Consider the following 26,025-nt stretch of genomic DNA (forward strand, 5'->3'; position numbering starts at 1 on the left):
AGCAACCAATGTATCACTATTGGGACATAAACTCGGCCAGAAGTTGAAAACAGTATGAAACGAGACTCTTCCGACTAAATGACTCCCTTCCAATGTTACAAAGTGCAGGTTTATTATTTCGGAACCAAGTTTTGCTGTTGCGGGCATACTCATTTCTGGCGGTGTTATTATATTTTTGCCCAACCACTGTACTTTATCCAGAGGTATGTGGCTGTTAGCTGTACTCCGGTTTTAGAAATTTCTAATTTATCGTGATTGGATTATCGTAACAAGTTGAAGAAATCGAATTTTGCATTAAAGGATATTGAGACACAGTGGATTTTTTGAGCTACTGAATCGTGCCGACGTTCTGACGACATGTACTGGAGGTTGAAAAACAATAAAACTAGACTTCCCTACTTCTACATACGTGTTCCACATGCCATTATACGGGTGAAGGCGGAGTGTACCTACTACCATAACTATCCCTTCCTTTCCCAGTTCCACTCGCAGATGGAGCGATGAAATAACATCTCTATATATGCCTATGTAAGAGACCTGATTTCTCTCATCTTGTCTTCGCTGTCCTTACATAAGATATATGTTGTACCAGCTGAATCGTTCTGCATTTTGACCCAAATATCGGATCTCTAAACGTTCTCAGTAGTATTTCCAAAAAGGAAAGTCTTCTTCCTTCCACAAAATCCCATTTGAGTTCACGGAGCATATTTGTCAAAATCACTCTTTGATCGAACCTACTGGTAACAAAGTTAACAGCACACCTGTGAAATGCTTCTATGTCGGCCTGTAATACGACCTGACGGGTAACCAAGACGAACAGAACTCAGCAAGTGGTCTCGCTAATCTTCTATAAGCGGTCTCCTTTATTGATGAGCTAGCCGTTCCTAGAATTACCTGAATAAACAGTAGTCGACCACAGACTTTTTCTACAACCGATGTGAATGTGTGGAGCACAACACCACTAATATTGCAAATAACCATATACGTTGGACAACCACAGCTAATAAACTTGTACATAATGTGAAGTACAATCAAACAATTTAAAATCGGAGATGGTAAAATAGTCTGATTTAAAACTGAGTGAAAGTCCAAACCTGCAATAGTTGTTTATTGTGTTTTCACTGCATGAAGACCGGTATCATACCCTGGAGGTATATCTTCAGGTCATACAAAACTAGTACTTCATGCGTCACTGATTTCAAGGTACGAGTGCGCCTAAAAACTACACTCCTCGGTAAAAGTTTGGATAATACAGTAGATGGGCATCCAATCCGAGCCATGCATGATCACTAATACATTTGCAAAACATACTCAAAAGACGAGACCGGACAGCAAGTGGCTGAAGTGCCATCACTGCCGCCGACTGTCTGGCGTTGTTCGAACTGCGCTTTTATTTTGCTTTAAGACTGTGTTTATATGCCCACTTCGTAATTTTGTGCTATTCTACTTTCTTGCGGTTTGTTTCTATGGCACATCGTTGGCTGTATGGTCCTTGTATCCCAAAGCCAAAATAAAGAAAAAAAAATCATTTCTAGTCCTTTCCAGCTTTCCTACGACGACCGTCGCCACACCACACCGTAGTCCACCTCGCCTTTCCGTTGTGTACGAAGCCGTATGCAACAATATTCGTGTACTGTCTTCTAATGCCACGATGGTTGACGAGTGACTGAAAAGAAGCCATCGACCCACATAGCGATTTTACGTAGGACCAGAATCATCCAAGATTCTTATTTATAAGACTTGTGGTATAGAACGTAGTTCAGTCTTTTAAATTGATATCGATCCAACACGAGAGGAAATTTGCAGTTATATTTCTTTCACAAAGCAGAGAACGGTAATGTAATTATAATGGGAAATAACAGAAATTTTGTTATCTGTTACTCGATAAGAACGAAATGATCTGTTTTTAACGCCTAAACATCTACCTGCAAATTTAATAATTTTTATGCTAAAATTAACAAAAATATGAGAGCTGTTACAACTATGACAAATCAAACTGAATCAGGAATACCGGTTCTAAGATAAATAAAATAATTAATAAAAATTTTTGTTGTAAATCAAAGGTCCTATTGCACTGTAGATCTATAAATTACAGTAATTAATATTATTTTAAGTCATTCCTTTCCATACAGTTCCCTTGTTTCGGCGCATATATTGCCGATGCGTAAGACAGTACGTAGAAGTTCTACGGCAAGAAGTCGTGGCAAGGAGTTCCAACTTGCGCTCATGAGGAGCTTTATTTGAACTGAAAATGTGAAATTCTCCGGCTACGACATGTTGTAAGGATTTTTATGTGAACTTTGGAGCGAAAATATGAACGTGGAATAAATTATTACTCAAATTTAGTTTTTATTTACAACACCTACACGACAACATTTTATCTTTAAATTTAGCACTTTCCGTTGAAGTTCCTAGGACTGGGATGAATGAAACTCAATGTTACCTTAAACGATATGAATGAAAGAAAAAGAACTGATAAACAGATGACCATAAATTTATTAGAAACAATTTGCATAAAAGTGCTGGCCACCTTTAAGCATGTCTCTTTATTCGTTAGTACTTCTGTGCTGCACTTCTTTGCACATTGGTTGTTACTGACTAGGGTCGTAAAATTAGCTTACTAAACTGTGATCTCAGTCTGTATCTGCTACAGCGTACACTTTACTATCTAATACCTCATTTTGGAATCTCATCATACCATGATGTTATCTAAATGAAATTTTGATGTATCACCAGGCCTTCTCCACGCATATCTCCTCCTTTTCTGACTCTTGAACAGAGTATTCGCTATTAATAGCTGAAATTCATTATAGAAGTCAATTCTTCTTCTCCTCTTTCATTTTTACTATCAAGCCCTTATTCTCCCGCATGCCTTTCTTCTTAGGGTTCCTTTACAACAGCATTTCAGGCCCTCATGACTATTAGATTTTCTTCTACCGTCATATACTGAGCTATCCTCTCAATATCGTTATATACTTTCTAAATTTCTTCACCGTCTGCTTGCGACGTCAGCAGGTATATCTGAACTATTGTTGTCGGTGTTGGTCTGCTGCCGACTTTGTTGAGAACAGCTGTTCACAGAAACTCACTCTTTATCCTAACTTCCTATTCATAACGATGCTGCTCGCATTGTACCCCTCCTTTCCATTTCACTTCACTTCACTTTAACTTCACTGATTCTCTCTAGATTGAGCCTTTGTATATTATCATGGTACTTTCTTAGTTAAAGGTCATACGTTCTGAAGATACATATCATGTTCCTGTAATGCTGTTGTTTCCACTGAATTCTGCATCCTCATGCCGTTGATCAGTGCTGATTCTCCTTCCTTTCAGCGGTAGTTTTTACGCAAACGTCGGGACAGTGTTCTGAACGTCTCTCCGCTCGTTCTCCCTCTTTGACAAGGCCGTTGGCAGAATGAGGGCGAATTCTTATGTTGGATGTCTTCGGACGTCTTTACTGATGATTTGTATTCAAAATGCAAGCAAAGCTGAGGTTCAACTCCTGACGCTCGATCTCAGAACATTTTGATTCCTAGTCAAAGACGCTATCCCCTTTTGTTACCAAGTTACGACCTTGTTTTAAAACTAATGTCTTGACTAACTGTTTTTTATATTTTTAATACATTCCGAAAAAGCTCCCTTTTTCAGACTATATTAAATAGAACGGTCAGGGCAATGTGGCCAAGAGTCGCAACCCGATATCTGGCCACGTTCCGTTCGCCCCTTGAGAACTAAGAGGAATGGAGGCCATAGGATTCAAGATGGCTGAAATGCATCAAGGAAAAAACTTTTTTTTGTACCGTCACCAATGTGTTGCAGGCATGCTATGGCATTCCTCGTAATACCGACGGAAGGAAAATGGAAGCCGGTCCTCGTTGGCTACCATATACGAAGAAAAACAAAAGATTTCGTCTTAACACGACGTGAGGATGCTCCATGGCGCGACCTCTAGACCTCGGGTTCATACTGTACAAAATCCTATGACACAAAATATGGCGCCGACCACAGGGCCGACCGGTTCGAGGCGCTTCAATCCGGAACCGCGCTGCTGCTACGGTCGCAGGTTCGAATCCTGCCTCGGGCATGGATGTGTGTGATATCCTTAGGTTAGTTAGGTTTAAGTATTTCTACGTTCTAGGGGACTGATGACCTCAGATGTTAAGTCCCATAGTGCTTAGAGTCATTTTTGAACAAAATATCGCGTCTTAGTTAGTTGTTGTTGTTGTTGTTTTTTGGGGAAGGAGACCAGACAGCGAGGTCATCGGTCTCATCAGATTAGGGGAGGACGGGGAAGGAAGTCGGCCGTGCCCTTTGAAAGGAACCATCCCGGCATTTGCCTGGAGCGATTTAGGGAAATCACGGAAAACCTAAATCAGGATGGCCGGACGCGGGATTGAACCGTCGTCCTCCCGAATGCGAGTCCAGTGTCTAACCACTGCGCTACCTCGCTCGGTATCTTAGTTAGTTACATGAAGTATAAATTTAGCTCCTTTGTAAACAGCTTAACGTGGCAGACCGTAGGGTTAGAAGAGACATAATAAAGAATTGTTGTCATGACAGAAATTTTATTGTAGTTTTGGTGAACTAGCCAGTCTTTTCAGTTTTGAAGGTAATTCTGCAAACACTTATTTAACACATATGCGACTGTACGAGCACGCTAGAGGCAACGTTAATCGCTAAAGACTTAGTTATTATCTTCTACGTATTTAAAATGTGGAATCTGTGCAGTTTTCACACAGGTTGTTAGTGCTGTGCGTTAATCATTTCACACGTTTGGGATTAAATCAGAATAGTCTAAGATAGATCGCGGACGGATCGATGTGACAAGGAAGAACTGCGCGTTGGTAGCCCTCCGTGGTGGCGAGCTCCTCTGCATCTCATTATTGGGTCGCCCTCTGCAGGCGCGATCCCAACGATCGAAGCCACACCTGTGTCCAGATGGATGGAGGCAAACAACTCACACGAATAGCGCTCTGGGGACCAATATTCTTTGTTTACCAGGCGACGCAGAAATATGGCACAATGGTCTGGCCGCATCCTCTGGGGCCGCCACGGACGTAGCTTAGTCCAATATACGCCGGGCCGACCGACGTACTTGATCCATCACCTGCCGTCGACATTTTCAGTTTCACGTCAACACCTGAACTTCGGTAAAGAGTGACAAATTTCAATGGAGACGATCCACAACCCTTTCTTGTTTCAATAATTTTTTACGGGCTAAACTGCATGCTCCTAAAGCGTCATCAGTATCTCTTAATTAGATGGCAGTAATTTTCAGTAATATAAGCTACGGAAATAACATATCACAACAATAAGTACTCACCAAGCAGCATCAAAATACGAGCTCGCAGGTGAATTACAAATTGCGTTACTTTATAATTAGTGTGCTTAGTAGAAGCGATACACCTGAGAAATATAATGTGACATAACTATGAGGTATATTTATCAATAACGTACGACGACCAGAGATTCATTCTTGCAATACGGTTGAACACCAAGCCTGATCTCACTCGGAAATCGTAAATGGCGAGTGAAGGATACATAGGCAGGTGACACTACGCTCGTAGTGTGTTAAAGGCTGGGAATTTGGGGCGGATGGGAAACGTGTTCGGATGGCCGATGCAGATAAAGTGACCGCTTGAGTTAAGTTGGAGATCTGGGTACAAGTCCCGATCCACCACAAATTTTCACCTGTTGCATTGATTCATTTCAGTGCCCAAATGTGGCTAACGTCATTGAAAACCTTTGTATACTATTTATATGGACCCTAGATAACAAAAACTGTCAGTTCTTTTGGACATGTCCTAAAGAACAGACACGACATAGGGTAAGGTCGGGTAAGAGCACGCGTGTGGTAAGAGTTCGCAGTGGTATTTTCTCTACAGTGGCGACACTGATCCACAACGGAAAACCACGTTCAGCTGTTGGTTCTATATTTCCACCATCACATGTAGTCTCGAAGGTTCAGCCAGATTAATTGGTTGTAGCGGGCAAATATAAGTTTTTGCTTCAGATTTTGTAATCCTAAGTCGTACATCGTAAGCAGCAAGCACTACCTAGGTGTGCGCTAGGAAATAAAATTATTTACCAAAAGAATCACCATTCTATGAGGAACAAACCACGGTACGACACACAGCGGAACCAAGCAGAAACTGCCATTTGTGATTTCCTTTTTACCTATGTGGCGCATCGGCTAAGAGTACGCTGTAAGATAGCAGGGAAACTATGGGTATCTTCTTAACCCCCTCCCCCCTTCGTTTTTAACGATCACTAAATCCCGGATGACCCATGAGGCGCACAGAGTTTTAATTCGTGCTGTATATTCTAGAGTAGCAGCAATCCAAACACCTGAGCAATCCTTCGAGTTACTGGGATATTCCCATGCAATCCGGATGTCTTCACAGCAGAAGACTTTGCTCCATCAGAAATCACTGAGAGAGAGCGATTTCCAACAACTCAGGAAGGCAAAGGAGTTTATCAGGAGCCCACGGGTAAACGCGCTCCTCGGTGACAGCTGATTTGTCTTTGTAGTCACCAGGAAAGAACGAAGAACGTAGCACAAATAAAGCTTAGAGAGCTGGTGTACGAACAGTTGTAGACCTATCCAGTGTTTATCCTCTGCCAAAATGTAATCGACGCACAATAAAGAAAAAAAAAGAAAAAAAGACCGAGAAAAATGCATTCTTAGACAATCATGCTAAACTAGACAAAATCAAGAAGAGACAAAATACTAGTACTAACAATGCAGTTTCTCTAGGGCTAATCTGGACTTTTAACCACATCATCTTCAGGAAGAACCAGGTCCAAATCCAAGGAAGGATCTCAAGATATGAACTGTTCAGGTTGTGATAAAGTCTACAAGGAGGAAGACTGGGTTAAGTGTGATCACTGGCATGAAAAATGCACAGTTTATGAAGTACATGGTGTATTTTCATGTGATTTATGTTAGTGCGTACTCTTTGACTACATGTCGTGTACTCTTACCTGTCGACGCGCTATGTCTACGAACGAGCAATGTCTTACATACGTTCATATTTAAGGTTTATGTTAAAAGTTAGGCAGTTGTAACTGACGTATGTTGTTCCCAAATAAACCAGCAATAATTTGTTATGAGAAAAGTTTGTTTTAACCGCCTCATCTGCTAGGTTTGAGGTGTTAAATACTAATGTGTACTCTTTCCGACATTCCCCAACAGGGTGAGTCATTTAATATGTAACACCCCTTTTATTTCCTAAAGCGCTTGAAATGACGAGTAAAGTGATATAATGCTTCTTAATGCTGAGTTTGAAATTCTTTGCGAAAGAAACCGAGAAGTATTCTAAAACTGAAAGAGAAGTCGGCTGGAATTGGCTGGTTCGTTGTAAACACATTCATGGTGAGCTACGTCGACTTATCAAGTCTTTCGTCTTTTTAGTTGCCTCCAGTGAACTACTAGCAGGACTTGCGTCGTCTAGCGGCACGTCGTTTCTGATTCAACATTCCTTCCACGTGTAGATATCCTTCAGTGAGGAGAAGTCAGACATGCTACTTTTATACGGCGAATGGTGCCACGAGACGTATTGCCAAGGAATGTGGGATCATCCAGAGGAGTCTCATGCGCATGTCGCATCGACATAAATTCCACTCTTTCCATCTGTCCCTACATCAGGCACTTGGAAGATGTGATTTCGGAAGTAGCACAGAATCTTGCTGGTTTGCTCTGCTTCGCCTGGGAGGCGATACTACGTTTTTTCCAAACTACTGAGCAGCTGAAAATGCACGCCGGCATTGTCAGATACAACAACGACCGTGAACTGTATATTTCATTGTGGGACCTTACTTCATCCCAGGGGATATCAAATGGAAATACGTATGCGCACTTTCTTACGAACATTCTGTCTTTTTTTTCTAGAAGATTTACCACTGCATAAGGGAAAGTGTATGTGGTTCCAACACGATGGCTGTCCTTCTCTCTCTTCCCGTATTGCAACGCAAATACGAAATGAAAAGTCTCCTAACCTCTGAATAGGACCGAATGCTGCATTACAATGGCTGGCCACGTGTTTTGATTTGATTCCTCCTGATTTCATTCGATGGTGGCCACTGAAAGATACAGTTTGTGATAAAACCTCAACAGTGCCAGACAATACACGCCGTCGAATCACCACAGGCATGCCAACAGCTTATCATCCAATGTACCTGTAATTTCATCTGATCGTCTATATTCGAATGCCGATTGCAAATGTGCTGGCAATTGATGGTAAACAATTTGAGCGTATACTTGAGTAAAGTTTAAAATTATTTTCGTTAAGAAAAGTATTTGTTGTGTAGGTGACAAGTCGTCAGTCATTGTGAATACAATCTTTAGTTTACGTAAAGTGTGTTCCGTCAAATTACAATATCGAGTAATATTTATAGACACATTCGTCCGACAGCATGTGGTTTACATTAATAGGCAAAGACAGTTTAGGTACTAGAGGAAGGTCGGGAAAAGTGGCCACTCTAAGTGAAATTGAATTTTCATGAAACCATAACTATTAACAGACGCTTGTGGCATATACATCTCGAATCTACATACTGTAAGTTATCACATCAAATATTTATAGCTAAGGTAAAAATATGTTTCATAACGCTTAGAAAAGTTTTTATGAATGCTAACATAGTGGCTACTGTTCCCTATCCAAAGACGTAACGTGGACAGCTCTTTGCCACCACTCTCAGATAGACTGTTCAGTTTAAAAATGGGTAAGCAAATAGTTTCTATTTCGTCATTGAGTATAATTAGCAGAAAAATAACACAAATGAGAAAGGAACGTGTTGGCATACATTGTTGGCACAAAAAGGTTAACAAACGAAAATTATTAATTATTCCTAATTATATAAATAGAGAAAACAAGGACTAGCTATGGATTACTACTTATGTCTAATTGATTCACAGTTTACCCACTCAGAAACAATATTAAGTCATTTACAAAATTCGCAAGTGAATTTGTCATCGCCCTCATGAAATCCAGCTCCCTTCATGCGCCCAGAGTTTACAGCTCCGACATCTTACCCATCCTTCATTTTCTTTAGACCAAAAAATGCTTTCTTGTAGTAGAACCAGTTTGTGATTCTGTACTCATCACTGGAATTTTCTTCTTCCATTTATTCTTGAAAAAGTTTAGTTTTAGGAGAAACCCTCTTATTGTTTGGTCCCACTTTTAGCTTCTTTCATTTATTTCGTGTTGTCTTGCATTGTAGAATATTGTCTGTTTTTCTTTGAACTTCTTTTATTTCATTAAAAGCTTTCGTCTTCCTTTCTTTTAGCTTCAACCGCCACGTTTTTATAAGGGGTTGAAGCGAGTATGGTAGTCTTATCTTTTTTACCACTAGTTTCTCTTCGATTCACACCTTGTTTCTTACGTAAAGGTCTTACATCCTTTGGCCTTAAGTGGAACCTACCTGTTGGACACTCAAGAGGGACGTTCTTCAGTGGTGGGATGCTGAGGGGAGCCTTCTCTTGGAGAAGGCTTATCACCTTTAATCTGAAGGTAGCCGGCGCTTGAAAACAATTCGTAAGTTGGTTCGGAAAATGAACTAGTACGCCTATTTGTAGAAGACTCAGTAGTTTCGCAGTGAGAAGATTCAATATTTGAAAGCAATGAGAAGAATCGATATTTGAACAAAGCATAATATTAGTATCCCTATCCAAAGGAATATCAGCACCGTTAGCTGCAGTATAGTCTTCATCGGTTAACAAGTTAGGGTATACAGGGAAACTTTCACTGTCTCTAAGGCCATTGATTGCTGTCATTGGAACGTTTCCATGAAGAAACGCTTCACCCGAGAGTGTGCTTATTCGAAACTGTGTAATATTTCTTCTTGGATTATTACGAAGAAAATTTTCACAGGTTCGTACGTAGAAGGTCTTAGAAGCAAACATGGATGCCACATCCAAAGGATGGAGCTTGTGGCTGCAGTGTGGGGGCAGGTACACGAAAGTTGTATGATTTTCTCTAGCATTATCAATGAAACCTATGTTCTTAGTATGGGTAGGATTACCATCAAAGATTAGTAGAGCTGGGTCTTGAGCAGTTCGCTTTTGTATCTACATCTACATCTACATCTGCAGCTACATGGACACTCTGTAAATCACATTTAAGAGCCTGGCAGAGGGTTCATCGAACCACCTTCACAATTCTCTATTATTCCAATCTCGTATAACGCGTGGAAAGAATGAACACCTGTATCTCTCCGTACGAGCTCTGATTTCCCTTATTTTATCTTGGTAATCGTTCCTCCCTATGTAGGTCGGTGTCAACAAAATATTTTCGCGTTTGGAGGAAAAAGTTGGTGATTGGAATTTCGTGAGAAGATTCCGTCGCAACGAAAAACGACTTTCTTTTAATGATGTCCAGCCCAAATCCAGTATCATTTCTGTGACACTCTCTCCCATATTTCGCGATAATAAAAAGCGTGCTGCCTTTCTTTGAATTTTTTCGATGTATTCCGTCAGTCCTATCTGGTAACGATCCCACACTGCGCAGCAGTATTCTAAAAGAGGACGGACAAGCGTAGTGTCTCCTTAGTAGGTCTGTTACATTTTCTAAGTTTTCTGCCATTAGAACGCAGTCTTTGGTTAGCCTTCCCCACAACATTTTCTATGTGTCCCTTCCAATTTAAGTTGTTCCTTACTGTAATACCTAGGTATTTCGTTGAATTTACGGCTTTTAGATTAGACTGATTTATCGTGTAACCGACGTTTAAAGAGTTCCTTTTAGCACTCATATGGATGGCCTCACACTTTTCGTTACTTAGAGACAAATGCCACTTTTCGCACCATTCAGATATCTTTTCTAAATCGTTTTGCAGTTTGTTTTGGTATTCTGATGACTCTATTAGTCGATAAAGGACAGCGTCATCTGCAAACAACCGAAGACAGCTGCTCCGATTGTCTCCAATATCGGTTATATGGATAAGGAACAGCTAATGGCATATTACACTATCTTGGGGAATCCCAGAAATCACTTCTGTTTTACTCGATGACTTTCCGTCAATTACTACGAACTGTGAACTCTCTGACAGGAAATCACAAATCCAGTCACATAACTGAGACAATATTCCATAAGCACGCAATTTCAATACGAGCCGCTTGCGTGGTACAGTGTCAAAATCCTTTTGGAAATCCGGAAATACGGAATCGATCTGAAATCCCTTGTCAATAGCACTCAACACATCACGTGATTAAAGAGAGAGTTATGTTTCATAGGAACGATGTTTTCTAAACCCATGTTGACTGTGTGTCAATAGACCGTTTTCTTCGAGGTGATTCACAATGTTCGAACACAATATATGTTCTAAAATCCAGCTGCATATCGACGTTAACAATATGGCCTGCAATTTAGTGGATTACTCCCGCTACTTTTGTTGAATATTAGTGTGAACTGTGCAACTTTTCAGTCTTTGGGTACGGATCTTTCGTCGAGCGACGGTTGTATATGGTTGGTAAGTATGGAGCTAATGCATCAGCGTACTCCGAAAGGAACCTAACTGGTATACAGTCTGGACCAGAAGACTTGCTTTTATTAAGTGATTTAAAGTGCTTCACTACTCCGAGGATATTTACTTCTACGTTACTCATGTTGGCAGCTATTCTCATGTCGGCAGCTGTTCTCTATTCGAATTCTGGAATATTTACTTCTTCTTCTTTTGTGACGGCATTTCGGAAGGCTGTGTTTAATAACTCTGCATTGGCAGCACTGTCTCCGATAGTATCTCCATTGCTATCGTACAGAGAAGGTATTGATTGTTTCTTCCCGCTAACATACTTCACATACGACCAGAATCTCTTTGGATTTTCTGCCAGGTTTCGCGACAAAGTTTCGTTGTGGAAACTGTTATAGGCATCTCTCATTGAAGTCCGCGCTAAATTTCGAGCTTCTGTAAAAGATTGCCAATCTTGGGGATTTTGCGTCTGTTTAAATTTGGCATGTTTGTTTCGTTGTTTCTGCAACAGTGTTCTAACCCGTTTTGTTTACCAAGGAGGATCAGCTCCGTCGTTTGTTAATTTATTTGGTATAAATCTATCAATTGCTGCCGATGGTATATTTTTCGCTTATTTTTCGAGGATTTGGGGATTACAGTATTCAGTTTCGCTACGACAACCCTGTGTTCACTAATCCCTGAATCTGTTTTGATGCTCGTTATTAACTCAGGATTATTTGTTGCTAAGAGGTCAAGTGTGTTTTCACGACCATTTACTATTCGAAATAATTTTCAGACAGTGCGTTTAGCACAATTTCGGATGATATTTTATGCGTACCTCCGGAATTAAACATGTATCTTCGCTAACATATTGAGGGTAAATTGAAGTCACCACCAACTATTATCGTATGAGTCGGGTATTTATTTGAAATCAGACTCCAGTTTTTTATAAAATATCGAAACCAATCCAAAAAACCGTCAGTCTGCATCCATCCACAAGGGCAGCATGCCAATTCCTTTCCTGGCGGGGCCCATTTATAAGTTCAGCCTTCACCTAGGGAATATTACAAAAGGGGGTATGAAAATTGCCCCATTAGACATGCGCACTACAAAAGGCGAAAGCAAACCTGCCAGCTGAAGTAGCGAACACTTTGCCGTTCTTGGACTGAACTGTCAAAAGACCAGTTTCATCTACATTACAAATACGATGAGAAACATGAAATAGTTTATCTTTTAATGTTTTAAGGACATCAAAAACTCGCCCAAGTTCTCCTTGTCAAACACTTATGCTCTAGCCGCAGATGTGGATCTGGCTTCGTAAAGACTAATATTAGAAAGCCGTTCTCTAAAGCACGCCACCCAGTCTTTGCCTGTTATTTCAAACTCTTTGTTAAACGATGTGGTATTTTGTTACACTCTGCAAACTGGATTGCTAATCTCCGCAGCTCATTCACGCCAATTCCAAAAAATCGCTTTTTCGTTTCAAAAATATAGTTAAGGATTTATTACCGTTGACCATCAATGACCATTTCTCTTATAACTGCCCACAATCTTTTTTTCTGCCTACTGCATCTCTATTTTTCCCTATAACTCCTCGTTTTAGCGTATTACGTGGAACATTGAATCGTTTCGCTGCTGCTGAAAAAGGCATGCTATCATTCTTTACTGCTTCAGTTGCCTTTTCCATCGTAACAGGATCCCACGTGTTGTTGCTTTGTTTTCTGGATGTATTTTGCTGCAATCTTGAAGTTCTTGCTAACTCTTGTAGAAGAACAGAATGACGGATATTTGTTTTATGTGTAAATCGGTTTGTAATGTTTTAATTTTAATTTTTATACTGCGCATAAAATATGGTATTAGCTAAATCTCGTACAGATAGCTTCATTGTTAGAGGGAATTCCTTGAAGGAACATACTTGTGTCTTGAACAGGAAGAAAGAGAAAACCATGTTTCAGATAACCATGTTTCTGCAATCCCTGCAGCTAATCTTCTAGCAAAGAGACACGGATGAAAGCGGATGGAAACAGACTTATTCAAGGAGCACTCGTTATTTCTATGCAGCTATCATGTCGATTATGAGCCAGAACTACCAGAGTATCTACACTTTAAGACAAAAGAAAAACGATGCACCACAAAGGAAATATCCGAATGGGACTGAAATCTGTGGATGTGATTAACATGTACAGACAAATAAATTATTACAAATTCAGAGAAAGTGGGTGATTCGATTATTACTCGGCTTCACATTGGTTGATAGAGTTGTTCGATATTTGCCTGAGGTATTTCGTGCCAAATGCTGCCCAAGTATTGCATTAGATCGTGAAAATCCCAGTTATTTCAGAATGGATGGCGGTCTCTGCCCATAATACTCCAAACGTTCTCAATTGGGGTGAGATCCGGCAACCAAGCTGGCCAAGGCAGCGTTTAGCTAGCACGAAGTCAAGCAGTAGAAACTCTCGCCGTATGCGGGCGTGGATTATCTTGTGGAAATGTAAGCCGAGGATGACTTGGCCAGAAGGGCAGCAAAACGCCACGTACAATATCGTCGATGTATCGCTGTGCGGTAAGGGTGCCACTGCTGGCAACCAAAGGGGTCCTGCTGTGAAATGAAATGACAGCCCAGACCACCACTCCTGGTTGACGATATGGCGGCGATAATCAGAATGATACCTCACCGACGTCCGGGGAGTTTCTAGGCACGTCTTCACTGGTCATCGGGGCTCAGTTCGAGGAGGGACTCATCACTGAAGACAATCTTACTCCAGTCAATGAGATTCCAGGCCGAAGATGTGCCTGGAGACGCCGCGATCAGCGGGCTGATAATTCCTTTGTGCCACGTCTTGGCTTTTTTATTTTTATGTATCTTTTATTTATTTATCTTAGAGTGTATTTCGTATTTTCGGACACCATTTGTCTTGATAACTTTCTGCATACAACTCATTTGTTGTCATCGCAGACCTCCTGTATTCTTAGACAGATGTATGGTACCCAGTTTCATTTGATTTGTAAAAGACTTCTATTTTCTAACAAACAAAGAGATATCAAACGAGAAAGGCACGGACAGAATTAAGGCTACATTACCTCTGTATCCCTTTTATACAGTTACCGAGGACGTAGGACAGTTTACTCTTTATCCGATGTGATAGTGTTTTTGGTCTGAAAAGACGAACTTCCTCATAAGACGTCAATTGGTTCATGTTCAACAAGTAAGTTCTTAACATAGCACTTACTTCGAAATTAGTAACAGAATTTTGAAGAGTGAAATGCCACTGAATTTGTCTCTTTATAATTATGAGGTTAGTGCAAAAATTACTGTAGTCATACCATTACTGTAGTCACAATTCAAATAGTATAGTTGAAACCGTTACCTCTGTAATGAATGTAACTACGAAAATAGGCTGTACGTGGTTTAATAACACAGTTCTCTTCAACTCTCCCAACGTTTCATAATCCGAGATTGATTATCTTCAATCGATCAATTCCAGGTGGACTGCTACTTATAAACAACGTAACGTAACAGACACCATCGGCCACTATACAAAATTTCTTGAAATTATTCTTCCCTTTCCAAATCGATCTCTTTTATCAGCTATCACAGTCTAATTAAAGTTTTCGTATTTTATTTCTCTTTTAAATATTTTTCACAGGTTTAGTAACATGTATTGAAAGTCGTATTGACATAACAAGTTTTCTGTGAGACGGCTTTCATCAACTAATCCCGCAAAGCTTGATAAGAGAAAACTAATAATCTTTATTTTGACACTTATGTGCCTTTTGAAGCAGTCGACGTGTAGAGTGATTATAATTACTCTTTCGCTACTTGGAAGTGCCCCCATGATGAACGACCGTAGGACAATGAAACTTTGTGGAAACGTTAGTAAGGATATTCCTATGAGAAATAACTCATAAACCATTGAAAGAAATGCATTTTAATTTGCGCGTGAGGCGGTAACGTTTGTTAATTGCGTGCCATGTTGGCATTCCAGATTACACACTTTGATCATTGTGACGACATCAGCATCCACGACGGCCTGGATTGCTCTACTGCTGTCCGAAACATCTCAAGTGGGATGTTGGCTACCTCCTCACTATGCCCACATTCAGCCTTCAACGTGTGTTAGTGTCCTTTTGATAGACCCTCTCCTTTAGGTAGCGCCACAGCCTGAAATCTGATGATCTTGGTGGCGACGCAGTTTGGAACGATCGGTCAATGATTCGGTTTTCCAGATGTGTTACGGAGTAACCGGTTGACCTCACTAGCAACGTAAGGTGCAGCTCCATCGTACATCAAAAGAGCTGAGGCCAAAGCATCTCTCTCCCATAGAGGAGGGATCATGTGTTGAAACAGATCACAGTAACATTTATCGTTCACGCTGCAGGTCCTTGGTCCTTGGGGTCCGAGTTCCTCCTACGTCGCCTCCTACGGCCCCTAACGGCAATTCATGACACTAACACTAGTAAGAACACAAAACCGGCGGCTAACAGTCTGAATATCATTACCTTGATGTATGGTGCCCATACGGTAAATAGTCTTCCGTCTACACTGGTTCAAGTAATGAAAGTTTAATTATAACCAACCTGTATGTCCTTCGAGACAAGAGGTGAAAATACCTCTTGTCTGACAGCTAGTTTCAATACCGTACGAGTAATTAAAACGTGGATAAAAATGTAGCAACACTTTACCCAGACAAATACCAATTTTAGTTATGCAGTCTTCTGATAAAAAGAAATAGTTTGACATATATCACACCATTTTACTTCTTTTTTTGTAGTGATATTTGTTTTTGTATGTTTTTAACCCTCTGAATCCTTTTCAACCGCGGTCAGTCAGTACACTACAGCCGCGCGGAGTGGCCGAGTGGTTTGAGGCGCCATGTCAAGGACTGCGCAGCCTCTTCCGCCGTATGTTCGAGTCCTCCCTCGGGCATGGATGTTTGTATTGTTCTTAGCATAAATTAGTTTACGTTTGTTTAAGTAGTGTGTAAGACTATGGACGTGTCGTGGGCCGAGCGTCCGCAGTTAATACACCGTATCCAGCCTCCTTCAGAGAAGTCATAGCAGTATAAACATTCTTCACTCTCTTCCTCGTTGTCTTTCGACCTCAGTTTATTATCCCTTGAGCATGAAGAGGTAGTTAAGACGTCAGCAATGTTCGTCACTTTTTCGTTGTCATTATGTCCTTTCGGTGGTATCCCAGCTTTATTAAACGTCTTTGAGAAGAGTTTTCGTTTACATTCAGCACGTTTGAGGACTCCTTTTCGTTTAATTTCTTCAGATACTTCACTCCTATAAGGAGATTCGGTTAAAACAATGGATATTCCACGCCTGTTAGATATTTTCCTTTTGGTTTTTTTTTTTTATCCATCTTTGGAATAGCTAACACCATTTCAGGGCTGGTAACCTGAAAGCTAGACGAAACAGAGGCTTGATCGTCAGTTGTTAATTGTTCAGGTGTTTTACGTCTTGGCAACATCTCTGGTATTTGGTCTTCCGTTTCTGTAACTTCAGATGTGTGAGCTTGATGAATGTCTGTAGTTGAACAGGGAAGGTAATTACTTTCTTGAAACACATTTCTGTTTACAGGCCAAATGCCTGTTTTCCGAAACCCGTTCACTGCTGTGGACATTGTAGCTGAATGAATGAATGCTTTGCCGAATAAACTTGCGATCTGATGCAGCCCAACAACTTTTCCAGGATGGGTGCGAAGCCACGATCTTACTTCATCTTCGTAAAATTTACTGAGAGGTTTCATAAATGCCACGTCCAATGGTTGAAGACGGTATGAGCAGTGTGGTGGCAAACAGAGCAAGACAACCCCATTTTCGCGGGTCACTTCTATCAGTTCTAAATTCTTGGTGTGCGTTCTTGTGGCCGTCCAATATGAGAAGTATTGGTCTTTCCTTTGACGCTCCAGTAAATGCAATAAACTTCTTAAACCAAGTCAAAAATAGTCTTTTCGTCATCCAACCAGTTTCTTGGATTTCTGCCCAGGCACCAGGGAGTAGGCCAGTCTCAAACGATTGTTGTATTCGTTTTCGAGGATAAATTAACATAGGTGGTACGTAGCTCCCCGACGCTAAAACGCAGATTTCTGCAATCACAGTTTGGCCTGTTTCTGCTAAAGTAACAGCTCCCACCTGTCTGCGTTCTTTCAAAGCAACCACCTCTGTGTTACCTTTTGGAATGATTGTTAAACCAGTCTCATCGCAATTGAAAATTCTGTCACCCGTAAACTTGAATGTGTCTAATTTACTTTCTAACAGATCGAAAAACCGATCTATAGCATTTCGATTAAACCCCATTGCTCGTGCGATTGATGTGGTCTTTGATTTTCGTGTTGTTAAGGTAGGATTTCGTGCAAGAAACCAATCTCTTCCAGCAGATTTGGCTGCAGTATTAAATGGATGTTTGATGTTGTTTCGTTCAGCTAGCTGCAAAGCAAGTTCGCCAAGTTCTTTAAGTGTTAGGCCAAAATACTGTCCTTCCATCTGTGTTAATTAGTCTTTAAGTTCTGTCTCTTGTTATGGGGTAAACCAATAGTGATTGGTCCTAACCTTTTCACAGATGTATAACCAGGATTAGCACGTTTCTTTGCCACATGTTGTTCAATCCTTGTCTGTGGCACGTTGAACTGTCGAGCAGCCCTGAAAGAACCCATATGACCTTCTATAACAGCATTTACAGCGGCTTCCATTGACTCTAATGACCAATCTTGCCTAGACATTTGTCACTGATACTTGCGAATCATCTGAAATAAAACACCACGTACGTACTATTGAGTCAGATCATTCCTGGTAATCTATATTATATAGTAAATACCATATTTCCAGTAGTCAGTCGTTAAAGCATGACAAGAATACCGACTGTGCACGTTTTGTGTATTTTTATTCACCATATAGCCTAAGGCAAACTTTGTAATCAATTAGGAAACGTTAGAATAACGAATACCATTCTATTTACAATTGTATTAAACGTATAATGTACGTGTTCGAAACCCGCAGCGAGGTAAACACATAAGACGATAAGAACGTAATGGTTGGACAAATAGTAGGGGCAAGACGGGGATGCTCCCCGTCTTGCCCGCTCCATGCTGTTAGGTTATGTTACGCCTACATGAACACTATTTAGTAAACATTGACTACTGACACAGCAGTTTACTGTTAATAAGACTTACTATTCAGTGCTATATATACAGTCTGGACAAATGTTCACGAAACACATGTTTTAGGACCTCGAAAGGTGTAAAACATTGCAAATCAGTATAACAATTGTACGTACCTTGTAAATCTCACAGAAACCGCCGCAAAACTAAGGTTCAGCAATGTCAACACACTTGTAACTGTGTATTGATGATGTTGACGTAGCTATCCACAGATGGTAGCACTCTAACTCTTGCTTATAGCCCTTCCCCGTCGTACCCCACCTCCCCGTCTTGCCTCGCCTTCCCCTATAATCAACACCAACGTAACTTAAATTTCACACGATGTTCAATTTAATTTGTAATCCATCTCGTTATTCTGACGTAGAAATTGTTTAACACAGTGGGAATGACGTCAGAAGCAACTAGATTTACAGAAGCGGCATTAGTCGCAGCGGAGCAGTAGAAGTTGGGCAGTTGTGTGGGAAACTGTGATGATGAGAGTCTTGACAAGCCATCGACAACTACGCATAAGGATATCATTTTAAATTGATGTACAACTGGTTTTACCCAGCGCGACGTATGGGACGCTGACGCAGTTAGATATTTTGGTGGATCTAAAGTAGCGTTGTTGTCTTTATTTTGCTCATTTATAAGCTTTAAGGGCAGTCTCAAGCGATTTTTGGACCTGTTACTCTCGCGAAAAAACGCCATCAAGTACCAGCAACAACGGCGGGAGTTGTGCATTTGGGATTCTGCATTATTAGTGCCTGATTCGAATTAACGCTGTTTATAATGAAATATAGGTAGATATCACGTTGCGAAACTTTAGGCTAAGCAATCTGCCTTAACGAGACGTCGCGACTGGTTTACGTTTCCTTGCGCAAGCGTGCAGGTATTTACTGGAGCATGCGTGTCTCAGCAAGTAGGTGAACTTAACTCTGGTCCCGCCTGCAGCGGGAAAGAAGCGGACAGCCAGTGGGGCGCCTGCTCGGCGCTATGTAGGCCACCCGCGACGCTCCGGCTGGCCTGTGTAATTGCAGCATTAGGCGGCAGCCCGTGGCACGGCTGACACCGCCCCGGCTCCGGCCGCTCTCGTAAATCCCTGCGCCGCCGAGAATTAACTGGCCGCAAGAGCTACACGCGGCCACTAACTCGCGCAGTTAAGATCTGCGCAAGACGCCGCGCAGCCCTAAGCTGGCACAACTTCTTAGCAACAGCGCCCTAACGAGGCGCTCTTCCTGCTGTCAAAATTTGCAAATGAGAACGGCTGGGGCATTTAAGTACATGGCGCTCGTTTCTTATTTTTCACTGTGGTGGGCAACTTGTCTTTCCAGGCTGTTGCATGTTCCCTTACATCGCTTCTGATCGCAGTTCTTGACACTTGAAACTCTTTAACGTTTTTACATTCTACCGCCAGGGCAGCATGTAGCTACTAGTGGTGGATACTAGGAATAAAGATATACTCCTAGAGTTGTTAAATACCAAACTACTTTGAAAATGTCCGATGAACAGTGAGCAACGTAGAGGATTAGTGACCTGCCGTGTCATTATGGATATAGATACCAAGGAAGTCCAAAGGTAAACGAACCACTACAGTTCAGAGCTTCAGGAATGGTCTGAGGGTGAATTACAGAAGTCTGCGTCTATTTTTCTAACATTCAGTGTACCGAAGTTGCTTAAATGAATTGTGGCACGCTATCTCCGCCTTAAAGTTTGACCCTATGTACCAAATAATATGCGCTGTTTTAAGTGCGAACGCTTCAGTCACACAACAATAGGTTAAAATTATCAGGCTACTTGTGGTCACGAACCAGGTAATCCATATACTGGCCCATCCATGTGTGTCAATTGCTCACAAGCCCATCCAGTTTGGAGCAAGGAATCACCTGTCTTTGGAGAAGCAAATACAGGAGTTTAAGGCCACCCAACGCATTTGTTATTCTGATGCGAAGGTAGCGATTAAGGCTACACAGCTAGTTTGGTTACGTTGTTTGACTCAGCGCTTGAGCAGCCTGTAGAAAAGACTGGTGTTGCACCCAGACTTTGACAGCTGAGCACAACCCATCGACCTGCAACTGTGACTGCACTGCAAGGTTGCCCCGCTATTCCAGTAGTTAAGCCTTCCTATCACTCAGATAATGCTGGTCGCCTCACAGCAGACAGTAGAAGGGTTTGTTTCTGTTAAAACTACCATACCACCGCATTCAAAATCCAAACTGGGGTCAGAAACCAATAGACCATGACGATCAGGGCCGAAGCCATCACACTAGGGAATCTTGGTCCTGTCTGATGGATCAGACACTGACTACGCCATCGCTGGAATGAACTTCCAGGTCCCCCTGAGGGAACCCACGAGTACCTCAAGCAACCAAACCTCCATTGCAACATCCCAGACAAGGACAACTCCACCGTTAATGTGTCTCCCATACTTCCGCGGAACTTTAATGGTATCAGGACACATGTGGAGGAACTATGTACATCATTTAGGAGTAGACCAACGCGATCCGACTTCAGGAGACACGTTAAAAATTCTGTGACGCCCCTGAGGTACCGTGGCTACATTATTAACAAAAAGGACAACCTTAGTGGATACAGAACTGAAGGAGCAGTGGCTATTTTCATAAAAAACGCTTACCACTGCTCGCTTCTCTTCCTAAGGGTCAGCCTGTAAGCAGTCGCTGTATTAGTGCACGTGCTTCATCGGTTGACATTGTGTTCGCTCTACCTGCCTCCACATTAACTGCTAGACGAATAGTCTGTCCACGGCCTCCCTACACACTTGACGCTTACATAGCTTCACGCCTTGATCCTCTGTGATGATTTTAACGCACGCAAAGTACTTTTGAGGCTCATGTCCTTATGTGCCAATTTTTAAATTTGGGAAGCGGCATGCACTCCAGAACTGCAACAGGATAGTCCACTGTTATCGATTTCTCGGTTTGCTCTCCAGCCACGCACACACCGCTCAATGGTAAATGTTGAAGGACTTATACTGAAATGATCACTTCCAGACCTAGATTCACCTACAAGACAGAGTGGTGGTCGAAATAAAGCCGTAGCGATGGTTGCTCAGTAGGCCAGATTTGGCACCTTACAGCAAACTTGCTATGTTTGAAAACCATGACTGAGTCCAGGAATGGATGGATCATATTCCTCAAATCATCCAGCACTCCGCTGAAGCATCTATTCCGCAGTTATCAGACAGCTGAAGAAGCAGAGAGATGAACGCTGCACTGCAATGAAAAATGGTTCAAATGGCTCTAAGCACTATGGGACTTAACATCTTAGGTCATCAGTCTCCTAGATCTAGAACTACTTAAACCTAACTAACCTAAGGAAAACACACACATCCACGCCCGAGGCAGGATTCGAACCTGCGACTGTAGCAGTCGGGCGGTTGGGACTTCAGTTACTCCACCGATGGGGATTTCAACTGCCCGTTCTCTACGTGGGGCTTCATAATCTGCAAGTCGTAACACGTCTCCTGGTCATGACAGCAATCACTGTGGTATGTTACACCATCACAAGCGGTGGGGCAAAATAATATTCATTGCCATTTTTAACCTCATTTTGGCTTCAGGTCACTTTCCGACTCGTGGCGAGAAGCAATTTTAATTCCGCTTTGGATACGCAGGCAGGGCCACACATAAGCGAGTAGTTATTACAAAGTTGGCCTCACCAGTTCATGGGAAAAGGCTTTGAGCGGAGTGTGGATTTCCGCCCTTTATGAATCTTAAATCCAGGTATCTCCTTAGTCGTTTGAAGTGTGGCATTAGAAGGTATCGCTCCACCTTTGATGTCCTGGTCGTTATGGAGGTGGCTATACAACAGGGTTTCCTGCGCCGGCGTCATCCTCTGGATATATTTTTAACATATAGAAGTCCTAAGACACTATTTTGAGGCATGTTATCCGCAGGCAGTTCAATGAATGGGGTTTTCGAGGATGTCTTATCATTTTTCTGAGGTCCTTCCTCTCAACGCTCTATTGTACTGGGCGATACCGTGACGATGACACAAACACTTTGTCATAGGCGCAAATCATTCTCATACCTCTCACACTGGAATACTTGCACCGGTAGTACTGTTGCTAAGATTGCTGGGTAGGCAACTTTCAAAGATGCTAATATAGACCAAAACAAGAAAAAAAATTTCCAGTACATATGGGCTCGAATCTGCATACCTTAAGATTTTTGGACAATTGTTCAGCGGAGAGACGTGTTTCGCACTAGCTAAGACGAATAAGTGCTCATAGCTCTTAAGGTATGAGTTTTAGAGTCAATATTTACTGGAAATGTTTCCTGTTTTGGTCCATACTACTTCCTTCAAAAATATGGAAATCAAAGAATTTGCAGCAAGAGAGATACGTTCCGTGGTATCGTACAATACCGGCACATGTGTTCCACTGTGAGAGGTATCATAAAGATTCCACTCTCGAATCGATCGTTTACGGACAAACGTCCATTACCTCGAACTGATATATTTACCTTCCTCTATCATCCTTTAATGTTTGTAGGGTCATTACGGAATCACCCTGTAGATATCGAATCGATGACATCCTCTGTGACTGCAGTGAGATGGAGAATTGAGTCACACAAGGTAATGTTTTAAGTGTGACTATCTTTGACAGTGCTATAAATGGCGTAATATCACGTCAGTAGTTAAATGTACTGTCTATTGTTTTTGATTGTGTATGTTGATGACTTCTCTGTCTTTCGTTACTGCTCGAGTTTTGCCACAAAATCTCGTCAGTTGCAACTGGGTCTTCTGCGGCTGGAGCAGCGGACGGAGAAAAATTCTACAACGAGAAATCTATGTGCGTTTTTTCTAACCATTCATATTCTGTCTTAGTCTCTCCTGAGTTACGGATGGAGGTCATTGTTCTTACTTTCACAGACACGATGACGTTTCTGGGTGCCATATTTTACTTCTATCTTACATGGTTGCCACACCTTACGGACCTCTTTTTAAACGGTCTCTAAAAACAATCATTGTAAAAAAATGTCTTAGCCACAAGTTATAGGAAGCCACCAAACTTGTTCCTTCCGGTTTTACAGGGTATTCGTGCGGTATGGGTTTGATTGTGAGTGAACGGTGTATGGGTAGGCACGCCCCTCTGTTTTAACACTAGAACCGCGGCTGGGTCACTCGGGACCAACTTGATAATTCTTTTGTTTGTCACTCTTTTGTATTATTGCCTAGAGTGTTACATTTCTGTGACTTTTTATGAAATAAGGTAATTAGTGATTATACTTCATTTCACATTTTATGGCGAAAACATAAAAGAGAAATATTAAGATTCATCTAGAACTGCGGAAAGGTCAGTTCAGACCCGCCCGGCGCAGTAGCTATAACAATCGCATTTTTCATGTAGCTTCATGCCTATTGTTAGTGTGTGTTTGGTCAACAATCGCAAAACTCGTTTTTACTCACTTTCGGCAGGGGACGAGAGGGAGAGAGGTTCAAACAAGTCTGACCTTGTATGCAGAATTGCGCACCCAGTGTTTTGCATCATGTAAACGGGTTTAGTAGTGCATTCTGTCTGTGTAGATAGTGCTTGTAACTTACGAATATATTATGGACAGATTTCTACGCACAGTAGAGGACATTATAAATGCTCTAAATGAGATTTTAGATAATGAATCTGAGGGCGAAGCACTGGAGTCTTTATCTGAGGAAGAATTTCCATCGCCAATAGTTCCGGATTCCTCATCAGAAGAAGATGTTACTCCTGACAAGGTTCTTCTGAATGCTCATGAGAAAGGTATGCTTGTTTATGTGTTTGTTTTATAATAATTTTTGTTTATGTATATGTTGCGTAGGCACTAATTTCAATTGCAACACTTATGGTTATACTTTGTTTCGTGTTGAATTTTTACAGGTTATACAGGGTGTGCGAAAAGTCTTTCCCTGATTACATAAATTGATAACTCAGGCTAGAAGTAAGATACAAATATGAAACTTGTGTCGAATTGTTTACAACTATCAAAGTTTTTTTCTGTTTTAGGTTCGCAGTATGTAAGTAGTGGATGAGGTGCAATGCCCAAGAAGCCATGTTAACCAATCAGGAGAACGCACAGTGTGTCCTGTGGTACCATAAGACACGATGACCAACCACAATGCAGAGACACTTCCAGACAACATTTAGAAGGAATCCACTTGATGTCAAGAGCATTAAAGCCTCGTGTGAGAAATTCAAGAACACAGGATCCGTTCCTGACCCTCCGAGGTCTGGTCGACCAAGAACCTCAGCAGACAGGGTGGAAGCTGTAAGGCAGTTTTCTCTGCGAAGTCCGAAGAAATCGGTGCGCAGGGCCTCACGTGAATTACAGATGCCATAAAGCTCTCTCCATGAAATTTTACACAAACGTTTATTGTTTCGTGCATACAAAGTGCAAATCGCTCAGGCCTTGTTGCCCAATGACAGTACACGTCGATATGACTGTGCGGTCAAAATGCTATCACGTATTGAGGACGCTGATGGTTATCTCAGACGAATTGCCTTTTGAGACGAAGCGACCTTTTTTGTCAGTGGAGTAGTGAATCGCCATAATGCGCGCATTTGGGGTTCACAACCCCCTGGCCTGGTCATGGCGTGCATCAGAGGCAATCCAAAGGTGAATGTTTGGTGCGCGCTATTGCACGATCGAATTATCGGGCCATCCTTCTTCGCTGAGGCTACCGTCACATCTGCGGTGTATCTGGACATGTTGCAACTGTACGCTGTTCCTCAGCTGCTTCAGTATCACCCCGATGTCTTGTTTCAGCCTCATTGGGGTTTGGACGTCCGTGCCATAATCCCATTAGACTTCTTTTTATGGAGTTATGTCAAGGACGAGGTCTACCGAACACGTGTACCGGAACTTGAAACCCTGCGGCAACGGATAACCACAGTCGTTGAATCGATCCCTCCAGTGATGTTGGGTAATGTGTGGACGGAAATTGAATATCGCCTAGATGTGCTACGTGCTATCAAGGGTGCTCATGTCGAAGTTTACTGATGAGTGAAAAAAAATTTGGTAGTTTGTAAACACTTAGACACCAGTTTCATATTTGTATCCTACTTATAACCTGACTTATCAATTTATGTAATCAGGGAAAGACTTTTCGGACACCCTGTATATTACATTTATGAAGGTGTTTTTTTGTTCTACTATTACACAATATATTCAATATTAAATCGCGTACTAATACGTATAACTACTATTAAAGGAACAGCTGCCACAAAGACTAAGTCAACTCGAGGAAGTGGACGTCCTCAAGGTCGGCGTGAACAACAAAATTCCCAGAGGTCTGGACTACTTCAGTTTGCTTCAGGTAGCGATATTGTAGCATCCGATGGAACAACATGGGAAGTTGCAGTAATAGGTGACTGTTGAACTGGAAGATGTGGACAACAGAATGTTTGCAAAGATAGGACAGGACCATCTCCGCATGCAAAA

The sequence above is a fragment of the Schistocerca serialis genome, chromosome 5 (genome assembly GCF_023864345.2).
Source record: "Schistocerca serialis cubense isolate TAMUIC-IGC-003099 chromosome 5, iqSchSeri2.2, whole genome shotgun sequence".
Lineage (NCBI taxonomy): Eukaryota > Metazoa > Arthropoda > Insecta > Orthoptera > Acrididae > Schistocerca > Schistocerca serialis.